This window comes from Dama dama, chromosome 23 (assembly GCF_033118175.1).
Source record: "Dama dama isolate Ldn47 chromosome 23, ASM3311817v1, whole genome shotgun sequence".
In the NCBI taxonomy this organism is placed as follows: domain Eukaryota; kingdom Metazoa; phylum Chordata; class Mammalia; order Artiodactyla; family Cervidae; genus Dama; species Dama dama.
The window spans coordinates 18,239,853-18,265,630 of NC_083703.1; the positions used below are offsets into that span (position 1 = coordinate 18,239,853).

The 25,778-nt window shown below is 45.5% G+C and overlaps 1 protein-coding gene across 2 annotated transcripts in view; it reads left to right on the forward strand.

Annotated features, from left to right (window-relative positions):
- The window catches only part of CAMK1D (calcium/calmodulin dependent protein kinase ID), a 395,130-nt gene that overhangs the window by 50,922 nt on the left and 318,430 nt on the right, over nucleotides 1–25,778 (forward strand). The gene's annotated exons all lie outside the window — the stretch shown is intronic.

Below are 25,778 nucleotides of genomic sequence, written 5' to 3' on the forward strand. Positions count from 1 at the left end.
AGTCACTTGAAAAAATCAGTGTTAAGTTTATTAATGGAGAGGTCTTTGCAATGTCATTTAAACTGGAAACATTTAGTTTGGATTGAACTTTTTATGGAATTGGGGATGTAATGCTATTTGCATTTGCTGAGATTTGGTGTTATTAATAGAATAGACAAATCAGCATTTTCTCGGGTGTGTGTAAGACTTGCTTGTTTTTCCTGTCTTGATTGCTGGTTGCACATAAAATTCAGAGAAGGAACAACTGTGTAGCACCAGAGGAAGGGTGGTGGAGTGACTCAAGGCTCCCAGAGTCCTGTTTCTGCTTCTGTTACAGGCCCTCTGTCTGGAGGCCTTCATTTCCACACTGCCCAGATGGAGCCTGACAAAGCTAAGCCAGGACCCTGCAGGTCTGGGGCGGGAGTGTTGATCTCACGTATTGTGTGCTGGGGGCGGTACTGAAGGTGAAAAGGCTTCGTCTGCAGAATGGGGTGGCCATAAGGCCAGGATGTCAGTGGGTACCAGAGAGGAGGTTCTGACTGGTACTTGGCAGTGGAGAGCGCTGGAAACCACTTGCTGTATTCCGTGTTAACAGTTTTTCCAGGGCGAGTGAAATTCTCTTTGCTGGTGGCCTCTGCTGCTCTTGCAGTCCTCTTTCTTCCTGTCCCTTCTTTCCTTACTGGCCCAGCCCATCCTGCTCCAGGACTCCCGGCATCCCTGGATGTTCTGCCAGAAGGGAGCCTCATTGTGGGTGTGTACGAGTGGTCTGTTGGCGGATTCCCTAAGCATCTCCCCGGGCCCAAGATACTGGCAGTGCCATAGGCTGCTGAAGCCTGTGGACTTGCTTCTTAACATTATGCTCCTGGGGCTCCCGAGTCAGAGTGCTCAGGGCTGAGTCCCAGTTGGTTTGTGTTAACTTTGGACAAGTGTTTAAACTCCTTAAGCCTGTTTGCTCATCTGTGAAATGGACACAGTACTTGTCTCATAGAGTGGTCCATGGAAAGAAGTTAGCACAGTGAGGAAATACAATCAGTTTTCACAAAACAGCAGCTGTTATTATTGCCTAAACACAGGGTGATGGGCGTGATCTTTTGAGTTCTTTGTGTGTCTGTGCGTGTGTGTGAGAGAGAGGGGGAGAGGTTGCAAATAGCACAACTACTTCATGGAATGTGGGAGATATTTGAATAGAATTTCAGTGTTGTGTCTTTTATGAGAGAGAGCCAGGAATTTGGGGGCACCACAATGCCAGAGAAAACAGACTCCTGAGAAAGAAAACAGAGGAGAGATCCCTTGCAGAGCAGGAGGTGGGGAAAATGTTGCTTAGGGTGGAGTTCAGCCAGGAGGGTTGCCCAGAAGGGGGCCCTGGGGCTTGGGCCGGGATGGGGGTAGTGGGCCCAGGGAAGGAAGACTTTGTGGGGCTCTGGGCTGAGAACCAGGCCTCAGGTTCAGTGAGCTGCAGGCCAGCTGGGCTTTGCCTTGGCCCCTGGTTCCTGTGGAAGTGAGGCCTGGGGAGGCCGCAGCTGATCAGCATGCAAGGGGCGATCTCAGGCTCTCTGATATAGTCGCCCAATCAAATGTTGACATCAGATGGACGCTGGGCATATTTTCTCTCAAAGACAAGCCTCCAATTAAAATAAATAAATTAATTAAAAAAAGAAGAAAAAAAAAAAGACAATTTATTCTTGCCATCTGGGCATTCCATGCTGACATATGGCAAGTTATGCAGGAATGAATAAGCCTCTCTGGGGTGTCAGAGCAGAATAAATTGTTGGGTATCCAAAGAAATATTGGGACCAGTCCTTGCCTGCAGGGAGCTCTCATTCATAGGTCAGCTGTGTCAGAGGACATGTCATCCAGGAAGACATATGATTATTATGTTGTGATGCCCTGTGGAGGTCAAGAGTTTGGCCAGTTGTTGACAGATGAGAGGTGAAGATGGACCTACTTGATCATTAGAGAGGGACTTGCTTCATCACTGACCTACTGTAATTATTGTCTTCTTGGGTGAAATTGCTTTTATCTAAGTTGGTAGCATCCTTACTGTATAACTTTACACCTGAGTTTTTTTTTCTTTCAACATACACATTATCCCTAGAGTAATTTACTATGAATTACATAGCTGTTTGCAAATATGCTTTCTAGTGGCATTTTAATACCTCAGTGTCTGGATGTGCCTTAGTTTATTTATCTCTTCTCATGTTGTTCAACATTTGGCTTATTCCTTTTTTTTTTTTTTTTAAACTATTAGAAAGAACATATGCAGAGACTTACCTGATGCATGAAACTTTCACAATCCTGATTTTCTTTTTTCTTCCTGTTTTTTTTTTTTTTTTTAGCTTTATTGAAGTATAATTGACAAAGTTGTGAGATACTTAAAGTGTAAATGTGTACATTATGGTGATTTAATATATGCATGCATTGTGAAAGGATTCTAATCTAGTTAATTAGATTAACTCCCATCTAGTTAATTCGTACACCCATCAATTCACAAATTTATCTTTGTGTGTATGTAAGAACATTCAAGTGTTACTCTCTCAGCACATTTCAGTTATATAATATGGTGTTATCAGCAATAGGTATGTTTTACATTCAATCTTATTCATTTTATAGCTGAAAGTTTATACTCTTTACCAACCTCTCCCTATTCTCCAAAACCTCAACTCTGGCAACCACTTTTCTATTCTGTTTCTATGAGTCGGACTTTTTAAAAAAAAATATTCTACCGATAAGTGATGGGTTTCTCACATGGCTCAGATGGTAAAGAATCTGCATGCAATTCGGGAGACCCAGGTTCAATCCCTGCATTGGAAGATCCACTGGAGAAGGGAATGGCTACCCACTCCAGTATTCTTGCCTGGAGAATTCCATGGGCAGAGGAACCTGTCAGGCTTGCAGTCCATGGGGTCGTAAAGAGTCGGACACAACTGTGTGACTAACACTTTCATACGTTCACCTATAGTGATACTATGCAGTATCTATCTGATGTATGTCAGAATAATGCCCTCAGGATCCATCCATGTTGTCACAAATGGCAGGATTTCCTTCTTTTGCATGGCTAAATAATAACATTCCATTGTGTGTGTGTGTGTGTGTGTGTGTGTGTGTGTATCATCTTTTTCCATCCTTTTGACTGACACTTAGGTTGTGTCCACATCTTGGGAATTGTGAATAATGCTTCAGTAAACATGGGTCTTATGATAGATTCTGAGTTGGAGAATTAAGTTAAAAGATAGGTATTTGTTTTAAGGGCCTATACGGTGCTATAATGGCTCTCAGAAAGATTTTTACTAATTTATACTTCTATTAATAGTATTGTTTGAGCATATCCATCTTATCACCTTCTTACCAGTGATTATCATCCAAAAATTTTTTTTGGCTATTTTGAAAGTCCAAATTGAAACTTTTATTATTATTATTTACAAATTAAAAAATCTGTTTCTGTCGTGACATGCAGCATGTAGGATCTTAGTTCCCCGACCAGGGATTGAACCCAAGCTCCCTGCACTGGAAGCATGGAGTCTTAACCCCTGGACAGCCAGGGAAGTTCCCCCAAATGAGACTTTTATTTAAAAGCTAATCAGAGTGTTACAAGAAACCTTCATGTTCAGTTGGGCCAAAGGCCCCAACTACCGTGTTTGTCCAGGAGGTTCCGACCTCAGCCTGGGAGGGAGGTGGAGAGGGGTGGGTCCCCTGCTGGGAGATGTCCGTAGGTTTGCTGTAAGTGAAGGATGTCAACTGAGGCTGGGCTGTGGTTAGGGCATTGCTCAGAGGAAACTTTGAAACAGGCTGCCTGCTTCTTTTCTGCTTGACTTTGCTGAGTGAATGGACTTCTCTGTCTGTTTTTGACTTAAAATTTAGAAAGGTCCTTGGGAGGCCATCCATTTCAAACCTCATCTCAAATAAATGGAAATCACACCCTGCTTTTTAAAATCCCAGGGACAGGAGATTTCATAAGTGTTAATGATTTTACCATATATTTTCTTCAAAATTTGGCAGATATAATCTCATCAGTATTTACCCCCTCCCCCTCCCATCTTTTAAAATATTATTATTTTTTTAATGAGTAGGCAAAACTGAGAGAACTAATCCCAAAGTGGTAGGTTTGCTGGCCTGTGGCCACTTACTGGAGATTCCGAGAATGGAAGGGGGTTTCCCTGACACCCACTGATTTTGAGTGGTGACATTTTCTAAGTTACTGTGAAGAAAATAGGAAAATCCACGTGAGAGCCAAGTGCTGTTTTCTGACTTTTCCATAGCCTTTATTAACAAAACACAGGGCACACATTAGTAGTGAGTCAGACCCATGCTTCCTGGGGCAGAAAGCACTGGGAACAAGTAACCAGTCCCCATTGAGCCTCAGTTATTCTGAATGAAGCCAGAAAGTGATTCAGCCCTAGATCCGAAGAGAAAACACACATACACAGACACCAAGAAGCCAGAGGAGTTCCTGCTGTTTCTAGGCTACAGAGAATACTAGTACTGGAATCACCATTTTCAGCTTCCTAGAGTTTTATTTCATATATTGGGTTTGTAAAAAAACAAAGTTAGCTTTTGCATTTCAGCAGTGACCACCATAGCTGTTTCATCTGGGGCTTGACTCTGAATGGATCCTACTTTCTTACTGACTTCAGTTAACTAACTAAATTAATTGATATAAAAAATTTCTTTAGTAAGCAATGAAGAATTGGATAGAGTATTTAAAAGATAATACTTTTGTAATAAAGGTAGCAGAGGCGTGATACAGCAGCCCTTTAATATTTTACACTGATGGGCCACTTCGAGCAAATGAATATTGTGTAATTCTTTTTTTTTTTTCCTAAATATTTATTCATTTGGCTGCACTGGATCTTAGTTGCAGCACAAGGCATCCAGTGCCTTGACCTGGGCGCCCTGCATTGGAAGGGTAGAGTCTTAACCACTGGACCACTAGGGAAGTACCTAGTCTTTTTATTGTTTGTAAATTATAATATTTGTTTTTAGAACTCCAACAAGGCCTTATTGGCAGTGGATTTCCTGGATTAGTAAGTTTTTGAGGTAATTGAGGTTTACTCATTTAATTAACTCTTTGGGAATTTTTGGTGGAAATCTTAGTCCAATATTTTCTTTGTTTTTTGGAGTTATCTAGAAAAGTGCAGCATCCAGACAGCTTGAAGTTTCTGATTGTTTCTAACAGCTTCTCTCTTGCAAAGGGCTGTCATGCAGTCGAGGAACACAGAAGATTTCAGCAGTAAACCAATTAGATTCTATCAGTACTGTCACAGCCAATGTCAAATTTCTCACAAGCCACCTATAAAATAAAATATCAGGTGTATTTTCTTCCATTCCCAGGGGGCTGTCATCTTTCTTCTGGGCTCAGTTTGGGATCTGGGCCAACCTAAGAGTTCGGAGCTCTGGCCGTCAGACGATGGGGCGGGTGGCAGGTGGCCCCTTCTATTGATGTATCAGTGAGGTGTGTGCCGCATAGGCTTGCCTTCCCCTCCACGTAAAAAGGCTAACATGCTGCTTTCCCTGGGGAGCTGGGAGGCCCTGACCAGCACCATGGTTTCAGTGAGCCCCAGCCTGTCCCTCTGGGTGGGAATTTCTAGACCAGGCAGCGTGGGCTCCAGGTCGTTGCTGCTTCCTACTTTCACATCTGTGTGTGCATGCGTGCTCAGTTGCTCAGTCATGTCCAACTCTTTTGTGACTCCATGGACTGTGGCCTGCCAGGCTTCTCTGTCCATAGGATTTTCCAGGCAAGAATCCTGGAGTGGGTTGCCACTTCCTTCTCCAGGGGATCTTCCTCACCAGGGATCAAACCTGCGTTGCTTGCATCAGCAGGTGGGTTCTTTACCACTGAGCCACCAGGGCAACCCACATCCTAGCATAGGAAGAACTTTCTCTCAAGCTTGCATCAGCCTGGACTTAGCTCTGTGGGCTTAGTGAGAAGAGTAAAATCCCATCGAGAAAGCATCTCGTGTGTACTGCGGTTCTAGGATCAGAGGCTTTGTGGGCAGAACTGTGCCCTCCGTGCTTGCTGTCAGGATCCCAGGGAGCTTAAGACCTGGCGTCACCAGCCTGCATTGAAACCACACACAGCTGGTTCCCACATCAGCTATTGCCCTCAGCCTGTTTGATTTGTGCCTTATTTCACTGTCCATTGTTTGCGTCAGGCCATTTTGCCTGGGTACTTTTTGATAGTCTCAGTCATGCCCCAGTGGTTTTATTTTATTCTCTTGAAGCCAGGTATTCAGGAATGATTTTTCATTGATACTTGGTAGTTAAACCATATGGAATTTCTCTCCTTGGTTTCAAGCACTAACAGATACTGATTAACAGATAAATCTGTTAGGGATGAATCTTTAGTAAGGGCACTTTAGTCATGGGTAGCAGGAGGGACAAAGAAAGTCATATTTTCTTTCTCTTGTTATTCTTGATTTTCAGCCCATGTTGGTAATGAGATAATCACACAATGATCAAAAAAATCACTCACAAGCTCTGACTAAAGGTGTCCCAAATCCACAGGCATGACCACATAATAACAGGTATTAGAAGGGACACAGTTCCTTGGATGTGAATAACTGCTGTATTTCAAGTGCCAGCATGCCGTGGGAACACCCAGCCAAAATGGAAGAGAAGCTTGGAGCTTCAAAAGAAAAAGACCTTACAGATAAATGGAAAATAGCATTCTGGCTTATGGAACTGTTTTACCACTTTGAGCTCTCTCTAGGAAATATGCAGGTAATATACTAATTTTTGTTTACAAAAGCAGACACAGTATTATTTATTACTTTTGGGGGAGTGCTTGTGTACATGAAGTGCGTGTTTATATCTAGAAAGCAAGGATGTTATTATGGTTCAGAATGACAGAGGGAGGAGGGGGGATATTTATGCCCCTTCCCTGTACTTCTGGGCACTTGAGAGAGTTTTCATCTTATACTGTTCATGGACCTCGTCTAATATCATAAGAGTGACTGGTGAACTGTATCTAAAAGAGAGGCCCTTAAATTCTGCCCTGTGACAAGTAAATTGTAAATTGTTACAGGTAAATTGCCAAGTGAGATGCTGAGGAATACAGTACCAGCTACCCAGCTCGTCTGTTTGTCTGGAAGCATCAGTGACAGAAATTTTGTCTTCCTCTCACCTATCAGATTGAAGCCAGCTTGCAACGACAAGTTGAGTGTCTCAGATTTAAGCATAAGAAATATTTCCCTTAAGGTTTGTTCAGACAGCCATGGATGTTTTATTCTGACTAATTTAGTTGTTTTAGGTTTTTTTCGGTGGAACTGAGATAAAGAAGATCCCGAATGGTGTGTGTCTGGACGTAAGCAGGCCTATTGCTAGCACCCGGGTGGGGACATCCTCTCTATTTGAGTACATCAGTAGCTTCCTGCTTCAAGTCCCCCCTGTCTTATTCGCTGTTCCCCGGTCCCTGAAGGAGTACACCCTCCAGAACCGAGTGTCTTGCCCAGTTTGTTTCTTCATCCCCTCACTCCTCCACTCACTGCAGCCTGTACACCCCAGCCTTCCATTGAGACTTTTCTCAAGGTCACGGCTGCCCATTCCAGGGGCACTTGGATCATCACCTGTGTGCTGGCAAGTCCCGGGCCCCCATTTCCATCCTGGGGCTCCTTTCCAAGCCCTGGCCCCTGTATCTATCGGTTCCCTGGACGTCCCTGAAAAATCAGGCCCAGCACGTCCTGAGTGAACCTGCTCCCACCCTCTCCCTTGCCCCCACTCCAAGTCCTCTGTCTCCCGGAGGCCTCTCATTCTCCTCTCTTGGCCCCACTCAGACGTCAAGTTAACAGTCGGGCTCCTTCCTCTCCCTGCGTCTCTCCTCTCAGCCCCCATCTCCAACCCCTCTCCCACGTGGTAAATTTCAGGGTCAGTGTCTTGTCTTCACCTGTGAACACTGACCGCCCCCAACCCCCCTTCCCCGTGCAGGGAGCCCTCTCCGTCTCCTTCCTGAATTTCTCCAGCAGCAGCTTCTCCACTTGCACGGTCTGTGTCAGCTTTTCTCCAGCGTAGTGTCCACGAGGTGCCCGCAGTGATTTCCCCAAAGCGCAGGTCTGCTCATGTTCCTCGCCTGCTCAGACTCCATCAGGCAGGCACTTGTCCGTGTGAAGTGTCGGGTGTGTGTAAGCAGAGCGACCCTGTGTCTGGTGTCTCTGCGACAGTCCCAGCTCAGGTCTTCCCATGCACACGTGTCCCTCTCAGCATGTCCTGGTTGGGATGATAAACTGCATGGTTTCCCTGTTGATCAGGTCATTCACGAGGTGTCACACTCACCCCCAGCAGCCTCCTCACCTGTATCCTTTGGTCACACTCAGCTTCAGTCACTCTGAGTGCCTAGGGCTGTGTCATGGTACCTGTTCCACTTTTCACATGTGGGTCCAACCTGACCCCCTCAGACTGTCTCCTGCCCGTCTCTTAGCCTCTGCTTAGATTTCAGTCCATCCAGAAACCTTCCCTGTTCCTTCCTCCACACTCGATGAGATGCTTCTACTCCTGGAGATTTCCCCGGCTCCTGTCCTGAGCCCTGAGCTTTACTTGCTGCTTTGCATTTCAATTGATCTCATTCCTTAAAACTAGAATCTCATCTCCTTTAGGGTAAAGGACTACATCTTGGTCATTCTCTGAGGTTGGCCTAGTGCCTTCCCATGGCAACAAATACTGATAAGGATATGTCAAACAAGTGAATACAAGGGCAGGATTAAAGTAGGATTCCTCCCAAGTAAGACCACGTCATGTATCAGTTGTCCTGATTTGTGTATGATGACAAGAAGACTGTAAAATCCTGCATTAAGAATTATATTTTTGAATGTGTTGGTGGCAGAATGGGAATAATAACTAGAAAATTCTCCTGCTATTAAAGAATTCAGGCTCGAGGTGATTGTACGGGGGCCAGGTATGTGTCAGCTCTTTAACTTTAGCCAACTTTAGCTGATCCTGTTATTATGTTACAATTTCCTTCCTAGCGCACCCTGTGTGAGAAGCTGTTATTTTGAGCACAGCAATGATTCCCCTTTACTGAGACGTCTTTGCGCTTGGGAATGGACCAGATGTGGAGTCAGCCCAGCACCAGGAAGGCACGTCCCTCTACTGGACGGGCCGTTGTGTTTCTGGTTTTAGAGGGTTTCCAGGCACCTGGGCACCTGAGCATCCCTAGTGTTTCAGATGGGGACCCACCCGAGATGCTTCCAGTGAGGGCTCACGACCGAAGCGGGAGGTGAAGGAATGAGCAATAGATTTGGGTTCCCAAAGTCTAGTCCCCCCAACCCCTTCCCTGGCAGAGGGACAGAGGGAGGAGCCCTGCAGAAGGGTGCCTGGGGTGTCAGAAGGAACTGTGGTCAGGGGACAAGGCCACTGGTGGTGCCCTGGGGGACATGGTACCCTGAGCTTGCTCTCCTGCCCTCTGCTCTTCAGATGGTCCACATGGGAGCCTGCCTGATGCTGCTACCAAATGCACTTTCGTGGGCCTGATGCACAGTGAAGCCAAACAAGACCAAAATGTCAGAGTTTGGAGTGGAGAAAGGTTTATTGCAGGGCTGTGCAAGGAGACAGGTGGCTCATGCCCCCTAAAATCCCAAACTCCCCAAAGGCTTTCAGCAAAGCAGTTTTAAAGGCAAGGTGAGGGAGGTGTGTGGTTGGTGGTTGCAAACTTCTTGACGCTGGAATCTTTTGTCCACGTAGGTCAGATCACAATGTTCCTTTAAACCTCCATTGAAACAGATGTTATTCTGTTTCTGCGACTTTTTCTCTACATAGGAATGGAAAAATGTTATACTCTTAAAGGTCAGAATAGGCTTTCCTGACTGTGTCAGGCTCTAGACGACATTCTTAACTTGAGGGAAAAGCAATAGAATACAAAGGTCAAAGTTAAAAAAAATACACACACACAGATCCAATATGGAATCAGATTTGTTCTTCCCTGTTACAGCGCCAGGGCTTCTTCCCCTGTGGCTCGGCGATAAAGAATCTGTCTGCACTGCAGGTTTGATCTCTGGGTTGGGAAGAGCCCCTGGAGGAGGGCATGGCAGCCCCTTCCAGAAGTTTGCCTGGAAGATCCCATGGACAGAGGAGCCTGGAGGGCTCCAGTCTCATGGGGTCGCAGAGCTGGACGCCACTGAAGTGGCTGAGCGCACACACACACACATTACGGTGCTACCCAGTGAGGTGTCCTGCGGGGCGGGGAGGAGGACGCAGGTGGGCGGAGGGCAGAGGTGGGAGTGGGGAGAGAGCCAGCCTGGGCTGTCCTGGCCTGGCAGCCTTGGAGACCAGCTTTCTGTTCCCCTTTCTTCACTGGGTGTCCTGTGTTCCCCTCCCTGGGAGCTGTCACGGGGCCAGCAGTATGCTCCTTGCTTTACGGAGCTCACCCTTTTGTGGCAGGAATGCACCAGGCTTTGTCTGGCCCAATAAACAGCCCCACTGGCTTCCGAGAGCCCTGTCGCCTGGGGTCTGGATTTGGGAATTGGACCGAGTGTTTTAAGGCCCCCACAAGCCAACACTTGCTAAAGACTCAGATCTTACTGTTCTTTCTCACTGAGGTTTCTTATTCCGGTTTCAGAATTCTGCCCTATGTCAGTCCCCAGAGCTGTCTGTCCTTCCCCATCTCTGTTCCCACCACCCAAGTCCCAGGCACCGTCCTCTCTCTCCTGGGCAGAGGCGGTGGCTTCCCAGCCTGCCCGCCTTTCGTTTTGTCCTTCTTCAGTGTGGCCTCCTCCATGCGAGCATCCCGGCAACCCTGGGGGATGGCAGTCAGTCAAGGCGTGTCCTGTTTCAGAGCTTCCTTCTGCTTCCCACTGCATGCAGAGCACAACCCTGCGTCCTTAGCTTGGCCCCGGGCTTCAGATGTGGGGCCTCTGCCCCCTTCCCCAGCCCCCCTCTCGTTCTTGCACTCATGCCTCCCTCACCAGCACCTGTAGCCACTGGCTTCTGGCAGCCAAGAGCTTCCCCAGTTCAGGGCTTGGACCCGCTCCTCCCCTTCTCTGCCTCCTCCTTCTCCTCGCCCCCACCTTCTCTCCTGGCTGTTCCTCTTGCAGTTTAAATGTTGCCTCCTCTGAGCACTCTTTCCTGGCCACTTAGTGTCGCAGTGGCCCTTCTCAGCCCTGCTGTCTCTCTCCTGACACCTGAGACTCAGCACGTCCATCCTTGTGTGCTGGCGCTTAGCACAGGGGCTGGCAGACCTTGGCACCAAGGTCAGGTGTGAGGAAGGTGTTCACACAGGGACCTTTTGGAAGACAAGGGCAGGGCACAGCGTCTGCAGCTGCAAGTCTCCTGGCAAGTCCCTAGGCTGTGCATGCATGACTGTTTGCATTCGTTGGATTTAAGTTACTGGTTTGGTGACCCCTGTGCCCCATGGGCCAAGGGCAGACAGCTCTTAGAGCAACACCTTAGCAGGCCCAGTGTGGGGGTCCCTTAGGTGGCCGTGGGTCACCTACTCCTTTTGTTCTGTCTCTCATATTCTGTCTTAACTTGCTTTCTCCTCTTATTCTTTGCAACCTCTGACTTCTTGGCTCATTTGAGTCGCCAGCCACAGTAATGGAGATGCACACATCCCTTCTCTCTCTTGCCCTTCTCTCTCGGACACAAGTCGGCATCCAGGATAATCATCAAAACCCCTTATCACTTCAGATCCAGCTCTTTTGGAATTTGTGAGCATTTGGAGGGGATTAAACTGATGTTGACCTTGGTACTTGCCATAAAAAGAGGGATTGGTGGACAAAGCGATGTGATACATTTGAACCCAAGGGCAGCCAAGTGTCGTGGGGGCAGTTGGCCCTGCTGGCAGGTGGGCTGATGTCAGTGTGATGGGGGCAGTGCCCTGCAGCACCAAGGTTTTGCTTCTGATGAGCATGAAAGAGATCAGATTGCTTCAGAATATCTAGACCTTCCCTTGAATCAAATTAGCTTTCACCCCAAGTTGTTTGAATTAGTTACACAACCTTCCCCTTGTCGTACTTGTAGGCCGCGCATTGTAGTCTGGGAATAAGGCAGGACATTGCCGATTTAGCAAATGAAGAAATGTTGGCTCAAGAGCTGCCCGGACAGTAAGACCACATGCTTCCCCAGGGGCAGAGCTGGAGCCCGAACCCACGTGTCTCGAGTGTTGGATTTCTCTCTAGTTTCCCTCTGGTGCTTTGCCATCTTGGAGCTTTTGTGTCTCAGCGTGATTCATATTTTTAAATGCTTTTATGGGCTTTTGCATAACAAATCAGGAGCTTGGCCTCATTTTCTTATTTTCCAAAATGTATCTTTCCTCCACCTTGTTCTCAGTGTCTTATGACTGTTGTAGAGAGAGGAAGAACAAATGAAAACAATAAACCAAAATGTTAAAGGGAGTTTCGTGGAAAGTTAATCAAACATGCATCACCTCTCCAGTGTGCCGCTTGGAGTCCCTGAGCTGTTTTTCACAACTGTGCTATCTTCCCTGATTTTTGAGGGCAGAAGTGGACACTGGGGTCAACTCTTCACTGGTTCCTTACTGAGGGGAGGGAGCTGGGCTTGCAGTCGGGTCTGGATGAATCCGAGGCTGGGCTCCTTCAGTCACTGGGATGAAAGGAGATACTGTAGAGACATGAGGACCTGTTACCAATCAGACTTCTTGGCCTCCTTTGCTGTGTTGTTGTTCAGTTACTAAGTCGTGTCCAACTCTTTGCGACCCCTGGACTGCAACCTGCCAGGCTCCTCTGTCCTTCATTGTCTCCTGGAGTTTGCTCACATTCATGACCTTTGAGTCGGTGATGCCATCTAACCATCTTATCCTCTGCCACCCCCTTCTCTGTTTGCCTTCAGTCTTTCCCAGCATCAGGGTCTTTTCCAATGAGTCAGTTTTTCGCATGAGGTGGTCAGAGTATTGGAGCTTCAGCGTCAGTCCTTCCAATGAATATTCAGGGTTGATTTCCTTTAGGATGGACTAGTTTGATCTCCTTGCAGACCAAGGGACCCTCAAGAGTCTTCTTCAGCACCACAGTTCGAAGGCATCAGTTCTTTGGGATTGAATTCTCAATTCAGTCTGACTGGAGACCACACAAGGGATTCATGCAAGGCTTTTTGGGGACCCCTGCTACAGCAGGAGGGTAGTGAGAACAAACAACAGGTTCCCTTGCTCACTTGCTTCTGGGAGCAGGGAGGAGAGCGCATTCCTTATATGGGGTGAGGGTAGGGTTGTGTCCTGGGCTTCCATGGTGGCTCAGATGGTAAAGAATCTGCCTGCCAATGCAGGAGACCCCAGTTCAGTCCCTGGGTCTGGAAGATCCCCTGGAGAAAGGAATGGCTACCCACTCCAGTATTCTTGCCTGGAAAATTCCATGAACAGAGGAGCTGGCAGGCTACAGTCCATGGAGTTGCAAGAGTCAGACATGACTGAGTTAACTGACACTTTTCAGGGATGTGTCCAGGGGTCGGGCTGGAGGGGTGGCTTAGGTAGTTGGACTCCCCACCCCCACCCCAGGTGCTGTGTGCAGGGGGCATGGGCAGTACCCTGCTTTTACTGCAGTCTCCTCAGCAGTGGCAGTTGGGGTTATGGTCTCTCTGTATCTTTTGGGCCCAGAATTCGCCCCAGCTGCATGCAGGCAGTTCCGTTTAGTCCTATGCAGTTTCATTGCATTTTGTAGCTCGAGGAGAAATGTGTCTAGGTGCAGGCTTTGCAGCAAAGGGCCCCGGGTCCCAGGCCTGTCTCAGACTCAGGTACTGAGTGGGGTGTGGGATCAATCTCCAGACACCCACAAGGGAACCGGTTAATCACACTCCACACGAGGTGATAAATGGTACCCATCTCCCTAGGGAATGATTTTCTTAAAACATTCACTAATAGAAAAGCCTGTGTGACTCCAGAGCGCCTGCGTGGCTGGTGAGGAGCAGCCAGGGGGTTGGGGGTGGAAGGTATGTCGCTCGCCCTCTGGGGGCAGGGCTGTGGGGGAGTGTCCCTGCCTTTCAGGCATCTCATCTGCCTGTGTGACCACGTCTGACTTTTCATGCAATTCTCAGCTTTCCTGAAGGGCTTGCCTAGGGAGGCTAGGAGTGATGGCTATTATCCATGTTTTCTTTATTACATTCTAAGATTTACAACTTCCTTGCTTTCAGTGAGGATGTGGAGACGCTCTCCTCAGCCTCTTGCAGCTCTTAACTGTTTTTCTCCTGAAAGCCTACGGACCTCCAACTGGGACTTTCTTTTAGCTGCAAGTTGGGGTCTGGAGCGTCAGGTCAACCTGGGGAAAGACAACCGAGAAGGCTCAGCGCATCTCCTCAAGCGGAGCCGGCTGTGGGGATCCTCTGGGTCTGACTTCTGTGTGAGGAGGAATTTGGGGTGAATCTGAGGATGGGTGGTTTCCAGGCCTGCAGGTGCTTCAGGGCTGGTGTAATTCTTCTCCCAGAGACTGGGAGCAGTTCTTCACCTTTGGTGACAGTGAGAGAGAGGGAGTTGTTGTTAGGAAGAGCGGACGTGGACTGGAACTTGCCCCGGAGGTGGGGAGACAGCCCCAGAGAGCTTCCCACCCATGTAAAGCTGCGTCTCCAAAGCCTTTTCCATCAGCCCACATTCGCTTGCAGGCAGTGTTATGGGTGATTCTGGGGCTCATTCGTCTGCTCTATCTGTGTTCATGAGTCTCTGGCAGGTCCAACCCAGGAGGCTGGGGCCAGGTTTGAAGTCTTTTACTTTCCCTCCAAGGTGGGAATCAATGAATGGATGGATGGATGAATCGTTGGTTGGATGGATGCATGGTGTTAGGTACCATAGGTAAGTGCCAGCACTTACCTATGCCACTGCAATTGTTGGGGTTGCTTGCTCCCTGAAGACTCCCCGTTGCCCAGCCTCATGGTTTCCTTGTCACCCGTTCTCTGCTGTCATTGGGGTCACACTTGGCACCCTTTGAAGCCCAGATTCCAGCCATCTGCTCTCAAGATGGAGATGCATCAGTGATGGGAGAGCCTACACAGCAAGGGGAGACCCTTGGGGAGAGTCTTGCGTAAGACCCAGCCAATGAAAGTAAATGCAGATACGCCAAAGCCACTCACCAGCTCTCACTGGCTAACAGAACCACTGACTGCACTCAGATGCATCCTGGGCGTTGGGGAGTCGGGGAGTGGGGGAGTGGGGCCCAGATGATGTCATGTCACCAGGAGAAGGCCACATACTGCTCACCTGGTGCTGGTTCGGATTTCATCTCAACCCGCCTCAGAATTACCCTCTTTATGCTGTTCTCTTAGAGATGAGAGCGGCGTGGAGATCCCCTGGTCTCTCAGCTGAGTACCTTTCCTAGTCTCAGATCCTTTGATGCTTGACCCTTTCCTGGAGATTTGCTGCTCGTTCTTGTCACTACAAAGTGCTCTTACGCAGACCACAGGATTTAATTGCCAATGACCGGTACTCTTTCTGCCCTCATTTCCTCTTCCAGGTTGCAACATGATTGTTTGTTGTTGTTGTTGTTTTTGCTCCTTTCTCAGATTGATGGGTTTGATATTTTTATATTTGCTTTTTCTAACAAAATGGTGTAGGTTTTCTTACCATTTTGCACCCCCCCACTCCAATTTTCCTTGATGATTTAGTCAACAAAAGAAGGATGAAATTGGGCCAAGGGAAGCAGACTCTGTTAGGTCCAACATGTGGAATTTTGGAACGCTTGTTCAGGGTTCACCTGGTTTGAAGGGGAACAGGATCTTATTTTATTGTCTCCCCAAAATGCCTTACACGTGGTTTTCTAGGAAGCTGGCACTTGGTGTATATTGACTAATAAAAACCACAAAAAAAAGAAAGAAAAGCAAAGCCATGGATTCAGAGCATTGTTGCAGTAATAGATTTTGGCTGGACTAAGGGGTTGCCCACGTAGCTGGTTGAACATTATTTCTGGGTGTGTCTGTGAGGGTGTTTCTGGAGGAGATCAGCATTTGAATCAGTGCCGTGCATAAAGCAGAGGGCCTTCCCTAACCTATGTGTGTGGGTGGACTCGTCCAGTCCTCAGGGCCTGAGAAGAACAAAAAGATGGAGGAAGGGCAGATTCACTCCCTTCTTGAGCTGGATGTCCCTCTTCTTCTGCCCTTGGACATCAGAGCTCCTGGTTCTTGGGCCTTCAGACTCTGGTACTTAACCCATTGTCTTCCCTGGTTCTTGGGACTTTGAACTCAGAAGGAATCACACCTCTGGCTTTTCTGGTTCCCTGGCTTGCAGACAGCAGACGGTGGGATTTCTCAGCTTCCATAACTGTGTGAGCCAGTTCCTGTAACATGTCTCCCCAGGTATCTCTCTGTATCCCCTCCTGGTTCCATTTGTCTCAAGAGCCCCGACCAACATTCCCGCAGAACAAATACACGTTTGAGGCTCTGCTCCTTGCCGCATCTCTGCGCTGTGTCTGCTGGCTGTTCTGAGTCAGGCCTCACCTGGTGAATGGTTGTATTTAGAATCTCAGTGTCACAGGGAGGACTCACTGTCTGTTAGGCCAGGCTTTAAGGCTCCATTGGTCCTCATCCTTTTCAGTTTGGCCCCTGATCTCAGCCCCGCCTTGGAGAAGAATCCTCGTTCTGAGCAGCTCTTGGCCTCTTCTCTCCACCCCTTGTCCTTTGCTTCGCATCAGGTAACGGCCTTGTTGGTCCTCTGCCCTGATGGAATTACCTGTATGGCTCTTGTCCTCTCTGAATTAGAAGCATGAAAAGACTTAACTCCCCAGGACATTAATTCACTTCTTTTCTTAAATGGCATCTTCAGCTTCTAAGAAAACTCTTAAGTCCAGGCTTTTCCAACAGTAGAGCTCCCTGGGCAAAGTCTTTGCCTTGTGGCCACCTTCCTATTTGCTGAGACCCTCTTTCTATTAATTTCATTGGTCCAGGAGTTAAACATTGTAATCATCAGTCAGTTCAGTCGCTCAGTCATGTCCAACTCTTTGTGACCCCATGGACTACAGCATGCCAGGCTTCCCTGTCCTTCACTAACTCCCAGAGCTTGCTCAAACTCATATCCATTGAGTCGGTGATGCCATCAAACTGTCTCATCCTCTGTTGTCCCTTTCTCCTCTTGCCTTCAATCTTTCCCAGCATCAGGGTCTTTTCTAAGGAATCAGTTCTTCACCTGAGGTGACCAATATTGTAGCTTCAGCTTTAGCATCAGTCCTTCCAATGAATATTCAGGACTGATTTCCTTTAGGATTGACTGGTTTGATCTCCTTGCAGTCCAAGGGACTCTCAAGAGTCTTCTCCAAAATCACAGTTCAAAAGCATCAATTCTTCGGCACTCAGCCTTCTTGATGGTCCAACTCTCACATCCATACAAGACTACTTGAAAAACCATAGCTTTGACTAGACGGACCTTTGTCAGCAAAGTAATGGCTCTGCTGTTTAATATGCTGTCTAGGTTGGTCATAGCTTTTCTTCCAAGGAGCAAGCGTCTTTTAATTTCATGGCTGCAGTTACTATCTGCAGTGATTTAGGAGCCCAAGAAAATAAAGTCTGTCACTGTTTCCATTGTTTCCTCATTTATTTGCCATGAAGTGATGGGACCAGATGCCATGATTGTAATCATATTTGCTTACTACTGCAGCTCACTTCCTAGGGGCACTGGGTCTACATTTTCGGAGTCATGCTACGGATCATTAACCTTAAGATTTAAAATTCTTGCCACAACTTCTGAAGTTTGAGGCATTGATGTAGAGACATGATGGGTTTATTCTCTGTAGCACAGAGGATGTCTTCTCTTTTCCTTTCTGCTTTGCCCCATTCTACTACATAGTTAACAGTTTTGACTTCAGTTAGAGAACAAAAAATGAAGAGACTTGCCTTTGGACACTGAGTATAAACAACATCCTCAAACAGCACTATGTTACTTCCATTTTTGTCTTTTAGAAAGACATAATACTTGTATTAGATTTGAGTTTTCCATGGAATTTTCCCAAGACCTCAGCCTTCTGGTGCAGGAGTCTTTCTCATCTTCCCCTCCCAGTTATTAAAACAGAGCCATGCACCTCTCTTGGGTAGGAGACCATCGTCTGGGTAGGACAGAGGTCAGACATCCTTGTCTGCATCTCCCAGGAGCTTTTATTCCCAGCCCCAGTGCCTCACTGTCTGAGGACTATTGTTCTGTATCCCACAGGCTAAAATTATTTTTCTTTTCCACAGCTCATTTTTTGAAGTTACATGACAGATGCTTTCTGTGGGTAAAAAGACTACGTGTGTCTCAGAGACCAGAACGGTTGTTTGTTGTGGTTTCATATTTATTGAAAGTGCTCATCTATGGGTGCATTTATTTACTGGAGGCCAGACAGCAAGAGGCCATATGTTTTCAAAGTTATTTTGTGGATGCACATCCCTTTTTATTTACAGGAAGCTTTATCACCGTTCCATGTGCCATGGAGATGAAATTGATACACCTGGAATGTGCATTGTATTGTTAGGCTGCATGTGAGGGCTCGGTTGTGATGACAACTGTGGATTCTTCCTTTTAACTGTTCATCCTCTCTCCTTCCTTTAGTATCGTCCGTGTCAACATCTGCTGCATGAACAAGCTGCGGAGCTGCATTCCCGAGTGGTTTGCACTTGAACTTGCTGGTCCCCAAGTCCTGAGAGGGGCCAGCACTTCCTTCATTTCTCCTGCTATGTCTTTGATACCAGGCAGGCTGAGGAGATTTCGTTTGTCCAAACAAAATGGGGAAAAATTTAGTGACCTGACATGTCTTACTTTATAGCAGAAACTTCTCTTTAAACCTGATGAAAGACAGAGATGAGGCTCCCTGGGCCTGGAGTTTGTTTATCCCTTGTAACTCCTCATAAAAGTCTCTTTTAAAATAGGTAGTAATTGTGAAAGAGTAGATCTGTTGCTCCTTTTTTGTTCACTGTCACTCTTGTATTTTAGTCCTTTTGGATATATATATGTATACATATACATATGTATATATTATAAATTGAATTTTCATGCACAGAAAGGTGAAAAGAATGGAAATTTGCTATTTCATTTAAAGCTCTAGAAGAGAATCTCTTTGATGGCATAAAAATGCAGCAGTTATAATTCTCTGAGTCTTATTAATGAATTAGAATGGACCAAAAGCTCAATAAAATTTCAACCATATGCTCAAGGAGTTATTCAAGTGATCTTTCCTAGTGTTTTTTTCTTAAAACTTTGATTTCTCTTAAATATTATGCAGAAGCGCAACTTCATTCTCTTAATGTTTTATTTCAGTTGGATCTGCAAAACCCTTCCTTTCCTGGTCACTACTTTTAGTTGTCACCCTGAACCTTGAGCTGCCTGCAATGTGGGAGATGCGGGTTTGATCCCTGGGTTGGGAAGATCCCCTGGAGAAAGGAAATGGCAACCCACTCCAGTATTCTTGCCTGGAAAATCCCATGGACAGAGCAGCCTGGTGGGCTATAGTTCACGAGGTTGCAAAGAGTCGGACACGACTGAGTGACTAACAGTTTGTGAACCTTGATCTTTCAACTTCATGTCGGAAGCCTAAGGTTGTTGCTTTTTGAGGTGGTGAAAGGTGGTGTGTGGAGTGTTCTTCTCTGTTTTTGTTTTGCTTTCTTTTCTGAAAAGGAAAAAAGGATCAAAAGGAAACTTGCACCCCCATTGAGCATTTTGGGGACAGTGAAAACATGCTTCCTCCATTTCATTTGTAAGGAGAAGCACGGTAGGAGTGATTACACCCAGGAACACCCTCAGTTCCTCCAGGAAAGGAGGCAGTGATGCTGGATTCCAGGCAGAATTGAAGCAGGTGAGTGTTTCTTTGCCTCCTTCCCACCTTATCTTTTTTTCATTTCCTTTACTCTTTCCTCTTCTCCTTCCTCACTGTTTCTTTCCTCTTTAATCTTTCCCTTTGGTTTTGAGTCATTTCCTTTTGCTCCCTTTGTACATTTTCTCACAGTACATGAGAAAACAGTGACACCCTTCAGAGAGATCTACTTTGTTAAAGACTGGAAGACACAGCCAAAGGAATTAACCTTTAACGGTGAAATTTTGGCTTGAGCAGGAAGGATACTTATGAGCAGAACGTCTTCCTGGGTATTCTGTGTTTTAACGATCTATTCAGTATGTATGGGATGGAGATGATGGACGTCCAGTCTGAGCCAGGTGCTGCTGTCAAACAAACAGATGGATAAATGGTGTCGCTGGTGTTTTGAGGGCTCTGTCCTGGAGGAGAAGGGACAGACAAGCATAGAATTTAGTGGTTCCAATGTAATAGTGTAATTGCCTTCCTGGAGACATGAGCCATGACTATGCTCATATAGTCGGGCATGAGAAGGACCGTGAAAATCGCCATTTCCCTGGTCTCTGAGACTTTGAGGAAGAGAATATGCTAGTTGAGTTAATATGAGAGTTCTGAAATGAAAGCACCTTGGAACTGCATGGCTAGAGTTTAGTTTGAAGTAGCTTTGGTTCTGTCATTTTTATTGTGACTTCTTAGGCATGAAGTATGGGCAGCGGCCTCCTGTCTTCAGTTACCTTACTGACTTCCGTGTTGGCCTTGGCTTTCCCGACTGTGAGATGCTTAGCGCCAAAATATGGGTAAGAAAGGCGGCAGAATCGAGAAACTTACCTTTAAGTTTGCAAAGTTTCATTTCCTAGTAATGTCAACACATGTTTTTAGACAGGAGACCGCCCCAAGTTCTTTTCCTGACTTGCCTGAAGCCATTATAACTATTGCATTTGCACTGTCTGAAGTCATAAAAAGAAAGAAAGAAAGAAAAGAGTTCCCAGTCTTTTTAATGTAAAAACCATAAAGCATGCCTTGACAACGGCTGAAAATTGTATTGCTAATTTATTTTTATTGTTAGTATAACTTTGAATTGCCTTCCTTATCTTTGTGCCTGACTCTTGTTTTCTGGGCTGAAGTTAACAATGTTTTGAAAGTCAGTTCAGGGGTGAACAAATGATGTAGTCATAATAGCAGATAGAGGCCTGCTGTGGGCATTTGGTGAATGTCGAATACTAATTTTAACAATAATAAATTTGGAGAAGGAACGAGAAGTTCCCGGCTAGTGAAAGGAAGTGGTTCCATGTGAAGAGTCTCTTGTTATTTGTTGATACCAGCGTTCGTTCATTTCCATGGCAGATAGGAAAATACGGCCTGTTTGTCTCAATTATCTTCTTCATTCAGCCTACTAATTTTTGAGGAAACTAAGGTTTTTCAAGTAGGGAAAATAGCCAAGATAAAAATTCTTTTTCTTTTTGTGATCAAGGCCCTTTGCAGAAACGTCCATGTCAATAATTACTGAGCCCTTTGGAGTTAGAACTCTTGGTTCTCGTTGATCTGGTTTTTAGTCTAACCTTCCCTCTGGCTTTCAGATGCTCCATGTGCTGTGGTTTGACTTTGATTTCCTTTGAGAATTCTGTGATTTCTTCCAAGATTATACGATACACCCTTAACTTATTAATCCTGTTGGATTAATGGAGGGAAAGAGCTCTGGGGTGGGACTATTCCAACAGCTAGTGTCCCCAGTTCAGCCTAAGACACCTCAACTTTTCTAGGATAGGTTGTTTCAATCTGCTTTTTAAAGTCTTGTATCTCATTTTAGCTTTGAAGACACACTTTAATGAAGTAATTTAATTTTAAACGTTCATTCAAAGCCACTGTCAGGACTGGAAGGGTTAGAGAAGGCATTGGAAGGTCAATGGCATCTTCCTTTATTTCCTGTGCGTGTGTGTGAAAACTTTTCTGTAGAAACTCGCCTGGTGCCCTTGAAGGGACTGGCAGGCAGCTGCCTATCACATCGGGATGAGAGGCTCATGGAGAGCCTCAGCCTCTGCTGTCCACTGGGAGCCTCTGGATAGTTCTCTAGAGGGGAAATCGCAGAGCTGCCTGACTCTTTCCTGATTTGGTTGGAGAAGAGGGTTAGGCAGCACTCAGGTGGTTTGGATTTTTCACGAGGAAAACAAAGTGCAAGATTTTTCTGATGTCGGACATTTTGTTTTGGGCTGTGGTGGTGGATTCTGTTTTTCTCTTTTACTTTTTGTTTTCATTCTTTTGTACTATTTTTAAGGACAGCAGTGAGAAGTACCCCTGGACTGTTTCTCTCAGTGAAAAACATCCAATGTGACTATGCAGAAATGGGGTGTGTCAGAGTCGTTCTCAACAGTGATGCTGTCCCTTTGGGCCCTGTAGTCATGGCAAGTTTCTTTACCTGTCTGTGCTCTAGTCCCTTCATCTGTATAATGGAGACAGGAATCTTTTTGGATGTTGCATTGATTAACTGAGATCATTCTTGTCAAACACTTAGAATAGTCTCTGCTATATAGTAAGCAATTCATGGCTATTATTGTATGAATATACACTAATTCTGTTCAGTTCAGTTCAGTCACTCAGTCGTGTCTGGCTCTTTGTGGACTGCAGCATGCCAGGCCTCTCTGTGCATCACCAACTCCTGGAGTTCACCCAAACTCATGTCCACTGATGCCATCCAAGCATCTCATCCTCTGTCGTCCCTTCTCTTCCTCCCTTCAATCTTTCCCAGCATCAGGGTCTTTTCAAATGAGTCAGCTCTTCTCATCAGGTGGCCAAAGTATTGGAGTTTCAGCTTCAGCATCAGTCCTTCCAGTGAACACCCAGGACTGATCTCCTTTAGGATGGACTGGTTGGATCTCCTTGCAGTCCAAGGGACTCTCAAGAGTCTTCTCTAAAACCATGGTTCAAAAGCGTCAGTTCTTTGGTGCTCAGCTTTCTTTATGGTCCAACTCTCACATCCATACATGACCACTGGAAAAACCATAGCCTTGACTAGATGGACCTTTGTTGGCAAAGTAATGTCTCTGCTTTTTAATATGCTGTCTAGTTCTGTTAGGTTGTGTTATTACATAATGAGAGATTCTAGTTTCTTGGTACGTTGATGGTCATAGAAACTTGGGACAGAGGTCTACTCAGTGCAGTGTTCAATGACCATTTGGCCATTACTTGGTCATTTGGAACTGAGAAGAAAGCCAGTCTATCAGCTTATTTGTTTCATCAAAGTCCAGTTTGCCACACTAATTTGTAGTGCGCAGAGCCCCTCCAAAGCTGAGTGGGCAGAGCTTAAATGACCTTCTGGGATTCTGTGGTCACCTTGAGTAGCTGCTCTGGTGTTGGGAATACAAAGGAATGTAAAGGATCCTTTGTAAACCATTAGAGGAGGGATGCGTGGCTGTTACCCAGCACCTCCACTAACCACCTTGGGTCAGGACAGCTGTTCATTCTTTCATTTGCTTATTTAACTCACTCCATTTGTTTATCTTATTTGTTTTTTTGGCCACTTCATGGGGCATGTGGGATCTTAGTTCTCCAATAAGGATCGAACCTGTGCCCCCAGAATCAGAGCGTGGAGTCTTAACCACTGGACCATCAGGGAAATCCCATAACTCACTCCATTTGTAAAAAATGCTAAGATACTTTAAAGTAAATTGAAGATATAGTATTGCAGCATTATTGACAATAACCAAGACATGGAAACAAGCTAAGCATCCACCAATGTACGAATGGATAAAGAAGATATAATATTGATATAATGGAATATTATTCAATCATGAGAAAAAAGGAAAGGAAATCCTGTCATTTGTAACAACATGAATGGACCTAGAGGGTGTTATGCTAAGTGAAATAAGTCAGACAAAGAAGGATTGATGTTCTATGATATCATCATTTACATGTGGAACTTAAAAAAAGCTGAACTTGTGGAAGCAGAGAGTAGAACAGCAGTTATCAAGGATGGGGTGAGGGGTGGGGAAATTGGGGAGATGTTGATCAAAGGGTGCAGGCTTGCTGTTCAAAGATGAATAAGTTCCAAGGACCTAATGCATAGCATGATGACTATAGTTAACATACTCTATTATTAATATATACTTGAAAGTTGCTAAGAGACTGGATGGTAAATGTTCTTGCCACAAGAAAGAAATGGTAATTATGTGAGGCACTGGAGGTGTTAGCTAAGACTGTAGTGATAATCACAGTGCAGTATGTAAGTATATCAGAGCAACATGATGTACACCATAAACTTATGCAATGTTATATGTCCATTTAAAAAATAGATATTTTGACATTCTAACCCTAACAATCCTTAGTATGGATTACGTGTTACTCCCATCCTGCCAGAAAAGGAAGAAGGAAAAGGAGGAAGGAAGGAAGGAGGGAAGGAAAGATGGAAGGAAATTTCCTCATATAACCAAAATGATATGATCACAAATAATACAATTAATGCTTTTTTAATATCCTCTAATACCAGTTCCTGTTCAGTTTCCCCATGTGAGGTCAGGTCATACAGTGAATTGACTTTATATCACTATAGTTGCTTCATTGGAGGAAGGAGAAAGCAGGACTAACTGAATGATCTCTAAGGCACATTGCTTTATGTTTAATACATTTAGGGAGCTGCTCTGATTTTGTTCATTTAGCTCTTGTTCTTGGAGCCGGCGGATTCAAAATTTAGAGACATAAACTGTGACTCTATAGCAGGATGAGATGAAAATTCGGAAATGACTTGGTTCATGGGATCAGTTGAGACAGGTTGGTGTTGCCTCACCCTTGCCTGGACCTGCAGGTCAAGCTGTAGGTTGGCAAATAGAGCATTGACACTGGTTAGATAAATTGTACACTTAGCAGAGAGAAAGAGGCAGTCAGCTCATTTTAAACCTAGCAGGTTTGGGTTTAACCTTGCATTTTATATGCTCCATAAATGTTTCCAGTGCCATTTAGAGCTGGCTGAGGTCTTTGAGAGTCTTTTTTGATATTGTGGTGTTTTTCTGTGTGTTTTTAAAATTGAAGTATAGTTGATGTTTCCAGGTGGTACAGTGATAAAGAGTCTGCCTGCCAATGCAGGAGATGTGCATTCGATCTATGAGTTAGAAAGATCCCCTGGAGGAGGAAATGGCAACCCATTCTGGTATTCTTGCCTGGAAAATTCCATGGACAGAGGAGCCTGTTGGGCTACAGTCCATGGGGTCACAAAAAGTCTGGTGTGACTGAGCACACATACATGCATGCACAGAGTTCACAAATCTCAAACATTTTAACCCATGTAATGACCACCTAGATCAAGAGGTAGAACATTTCCATCACCGAAGTCTCCCTGGTCCCCTTTCTCCAGATGGAACAACATCCTCCTGCCCATAGATAATCACTGTTCTGACCTCTGTCACCATAAATTAGTTTTGCCTGATCTGAATTCCATATAAATGGAGTCATACTTACATTTTGTGGGATTCATTTATGTTGTGGCCTATGTAAATTGTTCATTTTTTCCTCTTGTTGTATAGTGCTCCGTTGTATGAAATTTAGATATCCATTCTACACTTGGTAGATATTTGTTTATAGTTTGGGGCCAGTATGAATACAGCAGCAAAAGATGCTCTGGTGTATCTTTGGTGGATGGAGTATGAGTTATTGGTTAAGGTTAACAGACTGTCTCTAGGATTGAAGTTTACATTCAAGAGCATGGGGAGGATATCATGCTGTCCATGCCAAATGGTTTTAAAATATATTGAAGGCATGTTACAGTAGTACAGTTGACCCTTGAACAACATGGGTTTGAACTCTGTGGCTCCACTTATATGCAGTTGTTTTTCAGTAGTAAATACTACAGTACTAGTCACCTGTGGTTAGTTGATCCTTGGGATGCAGAACTGTGACTATAGAAGGACCACTTTAAATTATACTTGGATTATTGACTTCAGGAGGGCTGGTACCTCAGCCACCACATTGTTCAAGGGTCAACTGTGTATCAAACAAAGAAATGAATTCAGTCTAGTATACTTGTATTTAGCAAACTGCGCTGGTACAAAAGCAAATCTTTGCTTTTGTGCTCCTTGACTATGATAAATATCCTAAGCTGGAGGGCCAGTTTCCTGAAAGCCAAGATTCTCATGTGAAACTATGTTGTTT